General features: G+C 28.3%; 1 pseudogene; it reads right to left on the bottom strand.

Annotated features, from left to right (window-relative positions):
• Nucleotides 1-7,103: 7,103 nt before the first annotated feature.
• On the bottom strand, nucleotides 7,104-8,641 carry LOC136974559 (rab GDP dissociation inhibitor alpha pseudogene; annotated as a pseudogene).
• Nucleotides 8,642-8,823: the final 182 nt, after the last annotated feature.

Here is an 8,823-nt window from a genome sequence, read left to right as displayed (position 1 = left end):
TATTTTAGTAAATTCTATTCAGAGTAAATGTAAAACTAATCATAAAGAAGTATCTTGTTTTCATCTTAAATATTGTCCTAAGTATGAAGGAAACCAAGCTCCTGAATTAGTTCTTAAGTAAAATTGGATCTCTTTTTAAAAAATTTATCTTTATTTTATAAAATAAAAATCAATCAATCTTTATTAACAAAAAAGGATTATCTCTGTTACAGGGGTTGTATAATTTTAATTTATTCAAATTCTTTGATAATAGAACATTCAATAATAATGTAACTGTCAAGAATTTTTATACAATAGATTTCAAATTAGTTTATTATTAACATAATTAACAATTAATAACAATAATTGATAATCATCACATTATATCCAAACAACTTAACAGTATTATCATAAGTTGACTCTGCTGAGTTAACTTTCTAACATTTCTGTCGCTTTGATAAAATAGTTATATAAATTGTAGAGATCTTTTTTATTCAAATTATTTAAAATATTTCTATAGTCTTGGTATGTATTATCTCGTAACATTCTCGAAATATTGAGTCACGTATATTTGATAGACTTTGACATTTCTGAAGTAGATGGTTAATTGAAGATTCTCTGGAATTACACCATGGACAATAATTATTTGATAATTTAATATATTTATTATTAATATAGCCTACAGCAAAAATTTGTTTAGTCATAATTGTATTATTAATCTTTTCACGTTGAAGTTAATTGTTTTTATCATATAAGGTTGTGCAGAAGGGATTTTAAAAATTTTCAGGTACCATAGATGATAAGTATTATGATTTAAACTGGTTTGATCAGCATTTATAGACTGAGAGATAGCTGAATCTATTAGCATGGTATATCCAAGTTTCCAATCCTGGATACTATCTTTAAATAACAAATCTGATACCCCAAAGAATTTAATATTTTATTTAATTTAGTTTGCCATAGTTGTTGGTTTTTTGCTGCTTTTAATTATTTCATTATTTAGAAAGGTGATATTAGTGTCACTTTTAAATTTTAAATGGTAATAAAATGTAATGATTCTTTTTATAAAAAATGGGAAGGAACAGATACGGTTGGTTTCCTGACGGATTGCGTAACCTGGAACGGTTCTTTTTAGATGGAACAGTCTACAAAGAAAGTAAATATGAAAAGTTCTAGTTTATACAGATACCCAAGTTTCCAGATTGGAGATGCATAATATATGATTGAATTAATAATGGAATTATAAAGCTTCATGTGAATGAACAAGTTGGAAGTTTTAATTTAGAGTATAAGTATATCAAATTATCTATGGTGAGTTTTACCTTGTTGTTTAGGTATGAAAGATGTGATTTAAATGTGAGGTTCCAGTCAAATACGATACCCAAATAGTTAATTTTATTTACTGTCTGCAATAGGTGATTATTTAGATATAGCACAGTTTCTCTTTTGGAGATTCTACTATTGTTACGGAATATAAGAAATTTAGTTTTGGTAGTATTTATAATTAAATGAATTGATTTAAGGTAAGCATTTACATGATTAATTTTTCTTTGTAAAGCAGCTTTTGTTGGAGCAAAAACAGCAAGGTTGTCTGCATATAACGCATAGTGGAAAACTCTGTCATTAATTTCTATCCCATCTGAACAACCTTGAAAGATTGATCGATTTCGAGTAAATAGAAGTTGAATAGGTAAAGTGACAGAGGATCACCTTGAAGTATTCCTTGTGTTTGTGCCAATGGTGGAGAAACAGTTTTACCCTGTTTAATAGTTGCATTATAAGTTGAAAATAGCTTGATTATTGTAGTTGCAAATTGGTTTCCTGATCCTTTAGCTTTTAACTTATGTACTAATAGTTGAACATAAACAGAATCGAAGGCTTTTTGAATATCTATGAAGGCAGAATAAATTTTTCTATGTTTTTTACTCAGGTGAAGTTGTATTATAGATGATTTTAAAAAAAATAGCAGATTCTGTTTTTGTTTTTAAAAAAGGTGTATTGAAACTTTGCTTAGAGATCCATTAACTTGGTCCAGTACTGACATTTTATAGCTAAAAGTGATGTAAAGCCCTTTCTTAACGTTGACATTAATGCTATCGGCCTATAGTTATCTGGAGAAAGTTTATCACCCTTTTCGTAGATCATTGTGAGTATTACTGATTTCCAAGAGTCTGGATAATTGGTTGATTTGTACATTGAGTTGAAGAGGTGTAACAATTTTAGTCTTACTTGAGTTGGTAGTGTTTTTAAGAATTTGGTCGGGATAAGGTCACTTCCTGGTGATGTGTCTTTGCGAGTTTTATTTATAATATCATTTAGTTCCTTGATTGTAAATTTATCGTTAAGATAATCATTATTTGGAATATAATTAAGCAGTAAATTGGAGATATCTTGAATAACAGGAAAACGCTGATAAAAATTTTTTCAATTTTTCAAAGTTTATTATCTTATTATCACATATATCTATTTTGAATCGAAAAAGTTCTGCTATCTTTACTATTTTTTAATAGTGTTGTTTCCAGTTTTAGTAGATATTTTTTCTTTTTTGTTTTGATTAAATTATTGTAAGTTTGTTTGTATTTTCTGTAGTTTATGAAGTTTAGATTATTTGAGTTTTCACGGAATATTTTTAATTTTATCTGCTTCATCTTTTTCATCTTGTAACAGTCCTTGTCAAACCATGGCTTTTTAAATTTGTTTTGAATTAAGTTTTTGTTATTTTTAAGTAGAATATATTCATTCATTATCTGAGTTATTTGGTCATATATTGCAATAGAATTTATATTAGTTATTTCTGGGATATTATTGAATCTGTTTCCAATTTCTTTACTATATTTCATTATTTTGTAGCAGATTCCAATATGTTTATTGTTCTCAATAGAGGTTAAATTTTTTGAAGACATCAGAAATTTAGATATCGTTGGAAAATGATTCGATGTATCATGCATAGTTACAGCAAATTCTAAATAACAATCTAATAAATACTCGGAACATATTGTAAAGTCTATAGTGGATTTGCCCCTATACTCCCTATACTCAATACATGTGTATTCTGCTGGGTAATCAATTTTAAGTCGTCCATTTAAAATATACAAGTTATGTTCTTTTGTTAACTTTATTAAATTTTCACCTAGTTTATTAGTAATATTATCTTTAGAACGTCTGATGTTTTCTACTTGATGATTAGGTCCATTATAATATAAATCTGGCATTTCAGCGATGCGCGCACTAAAATCACCCAATAGAAGAATATACGGAGATAAATGTTGCCAAAGTTCAATTGTTTTAAACATCTCATTGAGTTTTATCAGACTATTAGGCGGAATATAGGCAATCATTACTATTATCTGTTGATATTCCTTGTTATCAAATATTGGATTATTCATTGACAATAAAAGAAGGATGTAATTTTTAGATTTTTCAATTTGTTGTATCTTGCAAAACCGTTTCTTTAATAAGATACATAGTTCACCACTTGGGCGACCCGGGCCAGTAGGTTTGTGTGCTGGAACCATTATTGTTGTGTAATTATTGAAGATAGTTGAGTTATAGAACAAATCACTTGTAATCCAAGTTTCAGTTGTTCCTATTACATCCGAGTCGTAATTCGAATGGAAAAGTTTTAGAGTTGATAATTTATTCTTTAAACCTTGACTATTCCAGTTTATAACAATAGTTGGATGTTCGTTTGTAATAGCTTTTACTTGGTTAGGACTATTTTGAAGTATATATCACCTTGATAAATCTGATAAAAGAGAGATAGGTAAGAAAGTATCCACATTAACCGGTTGATCTGTATTAATATTATAAGTTATTCTGTTTCGATCTACTATTAAAATGTTGTTGCGTAATTTAACTAGCTGATTTTGTTTTCTTAATTCATAATACATAGGTAGTAGGTGTTTTCTTCTTTTTCGTGAGTCTTTAGTGAGGTCTGATGCAATCTGTATGTTTTTCCAATTTTTCAGTAATTTCTGCTGTTTCTTTGATGTAAAGGTGTTAAAGATTTGGTCGTGAACTTGTTTATTGTTAAGAGACAATCTTGTGACAGGGTTAGTTGATTCAGTTATTTGAACTATATTGACTATAATTTGTTTAAATAGATTCCATAGATTTAATCATGTATATTGCTTAATCTGAATGTCTTTAGTCATTTATAAATAAACATTCATTTTTTGAAGCAATATTTATTACTTTTATGGTTTGTTATATTTACTTTAAAAATTATTATAGAATAGAATTGTACAATATAAGTAAAAGATTTTAAGAAATTTCAATTAGAATCTATTTAAAGATACAAATTAGAGTTTTTATTTTGAAATAAATAATAGTACTTTTGAATTTGAAGATTTTTCATACAACAAAATTTCAATTTTGCCACATATCTATCTATCTAACATTTGATGATATTAGTTATAATTATAAAAGAAAGTTATTCAAATATTAATAAATAATTATTTAAACCTAATGATTAAAATATTAAATGATATTAAATTTGTTTAAATAGATTCCATCAGGAACTTTACGCAATCAAGTAAAAGCTCACTCTGGTATTATATATGATTTAGATTGGTCAAATGATGATTCTTTACTGGCATCTGCTTATGGTGATAGTACTGTGAGGTAATACATTCAATTTTAGTTTACTTAATTCTTTCTGTAGTCTTATTTATAAATATGAAAATTGTAAATTTAAAGTAATAAATGTTTGCATTCTTTAAACCATAATTTTTATTGTTTAAAATGAATATAAAGTTTTATTAATAATTTATTATAGGATTTCGTCTATAAATGATTTTGCATTCTAATTAATATCAGTTTTGCCTCATCCACACTTTGTATATTGTGCAAAATTTCATCCAAAGTATCCTTCAGTTATAGTTAGTGATAGTATAGTTATATATATAGTTATGATAAAATTATTAGAAATAAACATCACACTAAACCCGATAACATTAAGCCAATACATCACCAACTGCCATAAATAATCGGGCTAACTTTTGGATATATACAATTAAAGATTAGAAATAAATTTGGCACTGAGGTAAGCGTTAGCCTTTTCTTCCAGTTTAATCTAAAATTATGTTGTTCCGTTGTGACAATTTTAAGGTAAAAGCCACATTCAAATGTCCATTTCTCAAAGTTGCAATAAAATAATAAGCATTCTTACTAGAAACACATTCTGTTAGGAATGTTAATTTCAGCCAACAGACTTTGAAAATCAATACAATACATTTCCCATGTTTTCACGGCATCTAAATGGTTGCTAGTTGCTGTGATGCAGTGCGGAGCTTTATATCACTACATTTAACTGTTTTACACAGGCTTAATATGATGTAGCGTATGTCGACCTTTTAAGATTACATTAACCATTGCAAAAATCAGATGGGTTATTGTAACATTTATAGGGTCACATTACTATTTTTACAATTTAACTGTTGAAACAAATGCAGTGTGAAAAGACAAGATTTTACAGCCTAGGACAATATTCCCTATTGGACAATTTGCTCCATTTTCATTCGAGATATGTATACATACACCAGTTTTTCAAAAGACAATTAAAAATAAAAAATGAAACATATAAAGCTGATTTCTGGAAACTCTCCTGAAACTTCATCATCACACCAGTTTAAAGAGAACTGTATAGAAAGGATATCTCTAATGACAAAATGGGACGTGAAAGAGCTATTTGAAATTTTTAATCTTGTTCGTCTCCCAAGTTATGCTTGACTTTAGAGAAATCAAAATCTTCTCCAGTACCTCTATGGAAGATATCCAATACATCAAGACAGGTAGTCTCAAAATGAGTAGTGGCATTGTAAGATTCAGAGATAAATATCTGACTTTCTCTGCCATCAACTTTTGGTCTATAAACATCACTCACCCATATAAATTTTTGTCTGATTGGTCCCATTACATCAAGTCCACGCTTAATCTCATTTTTCGGATTATTGGTTTCCACCGTAGTACTAACCATAGCTGGACAACTCATTGCATCCTGAACACCGTGTTCTCTAAGGCCGAACGTAACATGGCCGACCGCAGGAATGTTCATCACAGTTCGAGAAATGTTATCCTTCAAAGTCATCAAGTTTGGGACACTACCAAGTTAGACCTTGGACTTTAAGTAACCCCACAGGAAAAAGTAACATGGGGTTAGATCCAGGGAGCGAGGCGGCCATGCAAGTGGAAAAAAGCGACTGATGACCCTTTCTTCAGTGAAGTGCTAGTAGCTTTTTCGCTACAACAGCGCCAAATCCTCCTCTACCGGCGAATTTAGGTACTACTTTTTTCTTCGCGGAATCTCTTTTCCATGTCGTCCTTAGTCACTCTCTCAAATTTGGCGACAGTCCGGCTGCTAGATTGCTTTACAGATGTTTCTGAGTACCGTCAGTTAAAAAAAACACCCTGTATATATTTTTTCCGCTATTTATTTTGTTTATTTATCTATATTTTGTCCGTTTTGGCGTTTTCCGTTAATTTTCATATTTATTCCGAACACATTTTATGTTCTATTTTTTTTTGTAACCGAGGAAGATCGTTAAAAATGATTGAAAACGTTATTTTTTTATTAAATTTTGCTGGATTGATAAAGGTGTAGTTTATTTAACTTATTCTACTTCCAGTACATAGTTTTACATACCTATAAATAACTACAGACTAATATGTAGAGCCTATATATATGAAAACTGGTAAGACTGATAGCCACTTAGCCACTGATTATCCGTCCTTACATTATTATAATATATTAATATAAATTAATCAGTAGAATTACCTTTGCTATTATTTAACTTAAAGATTACATTATAATTATAATCTAACTAAACATTTAAAGTTAATTATCTCTATCTCAAATATTAAACCGAACCAAAGTTAATTTTACTACCTAAATGTGTAAGAAGTTTTACTGATTTATAGCGACCAGTCTAAATAATAAAAGCTTTTAAAGTATTTTTTTAAATGTTTTATTTCATTAAAAAAACATAAATTGCAGGATAGAGTAGATAGATAACACTTTATTGCACCAAAAATACATCCATGCTGGATCCGCGCTGGATCCAGCTGGAATGATTTCAATCCAGCAAAAATCCAGCTGGATTCAAAACACTGCTGGATTGCAATCCCTAGTCACAATATACTTGTTTGCATTTTGCAATCTCTTTTTCAGAACGTACACCAACTACTTTACCATCCTCCAGGACAATTTCATCAATAGGTTTATCCAACATGTACTGTACATACCACCATAAATAGCACTCAATCGTGCAAATCCTTGTGGCAGTTCTCCCAAACCATAAAGTGGATACAAATATGGGCTTTTTCCATATCATGCCAGAGAGTCACTGTACAGCTTAATTTTTAAAATTGTCTCAACACAAGGTTTATTTAAATACTCATCATCTCGATACAAAGCTAAGGCATGACCAGTAAAGTCAGCTGTATCCTTATCCAATCCAAACTTCTCATACATTTGAGCAGTATTAGTTTTATTGGGGTCAATATCCTTCCATGTTTTTGGATCTTCCATGCTAAATTCTTGTATAAAAATCAAGAAGTTCCTGAAACGTCTTTTTTCAAACATATTCATGAGATTTGATACTAAAGCTTCTTTTTCATCTGCAGGAACTTTAAAAATTTTTCCACCTTTATAAACATAACTTAATAATAACAATACTTAAAAATTCATTATATATTTTGATTGTCTTTTTATATAAAGTAATAAAATTTAAATAAATTATTTTTCTGTAATAATTATTTCTAAATAGTATTTTTTTAATTTTTTTAAAAATTTAACTTTTTGTTTTTTTATAACAAAGTACTAATTAGAACATAGAATGAAATTTCCATTAAGTGATTAGTAAAATCTACAGCATTATAACATTCCATCCAGAGTTCGGAACAATATTAATGGCATATTATCACATGAGGAGATTAAAAATCTTATAGGAACTAGGATATCTTAAAGGCGGTACTAGAATCATATCATTTTAAAAAGTGTAAAAAGAATATGACAGTTAAATTTAAACAAAGTTGATATGATATTGTCATGGATTTAGGGATCTTTACCAATATATAAGTTTTGTTCTCGCAAAAAAGTATTAGGGTCCCGAAATGGATAATACTTCCGTGTGTTGCACATGATTACCAATGTAAATATCAAGTACAAATTTCTTCTCATACAGCAGAATTGTAACTATAATCTAATCAATTTGTTAAAATTTTTGTAATTAAGTTATATAAGATGTTATTTAAAAGATTCAGCTTTTATTAATGTATATATGTGTCAATGTTAAACTAAATAGTTAAGATGTATTATACGGAACTAATATGTTGTTGTATGATTGTGATTGGCTAATAATTGAAACACCCCATGTAACAGGTTTAATCCTATTACAATACACATTACTTACTTACTATATTCTATTTGTAAACTTAAAGACAATTATAATACTATCCCCCTGTAACAAGGTTCTCCTTATTACAAATAAAGTTTGATTGATTGATAATTTTTAAATAATATTAAAACAGAAAGTATAAAAATTAATAATAAGAACAGAATTGGTTACAGTTTTAGTTGCAGTTATACTTTCACTATTTTTTGAATGATCTTATGGAAAAAAAAGGTTTAAATAATTTTATTATTAGGACAATTACATCCCATTATTTCTATATATTTTCAGGTATCAAACTCATCAAACCAAAAATCACATTTAAATATGTAAGTACTATGCAATAAATTTTTCATTAATTTTGATTTAATTGCATACAGTATTTTATTAAATATTACACTTGAGATACGTGATTAATATTTATATATATTATTATCAGAAAAGTTTTGTATAT

This window comes from Centruroides vittatus, unplaced genomic scaffold, assembly GCF_030686945.1.
Source record: "Centruroides vittatus isolate TY-2023 unplaced genomic scaffold, ASM3068694v2 contig_350, whole genome shotgun sequence".
Lineage (NCBI taxonomy): Eukaryota > Metazoa > Arthropoda > Arachnida > Scorpiones > Buthidae > Centruroides > Centruroides vittatus.
This window is presented reverse-complemented; position numbering and strand designations above follow the sequence as displayed.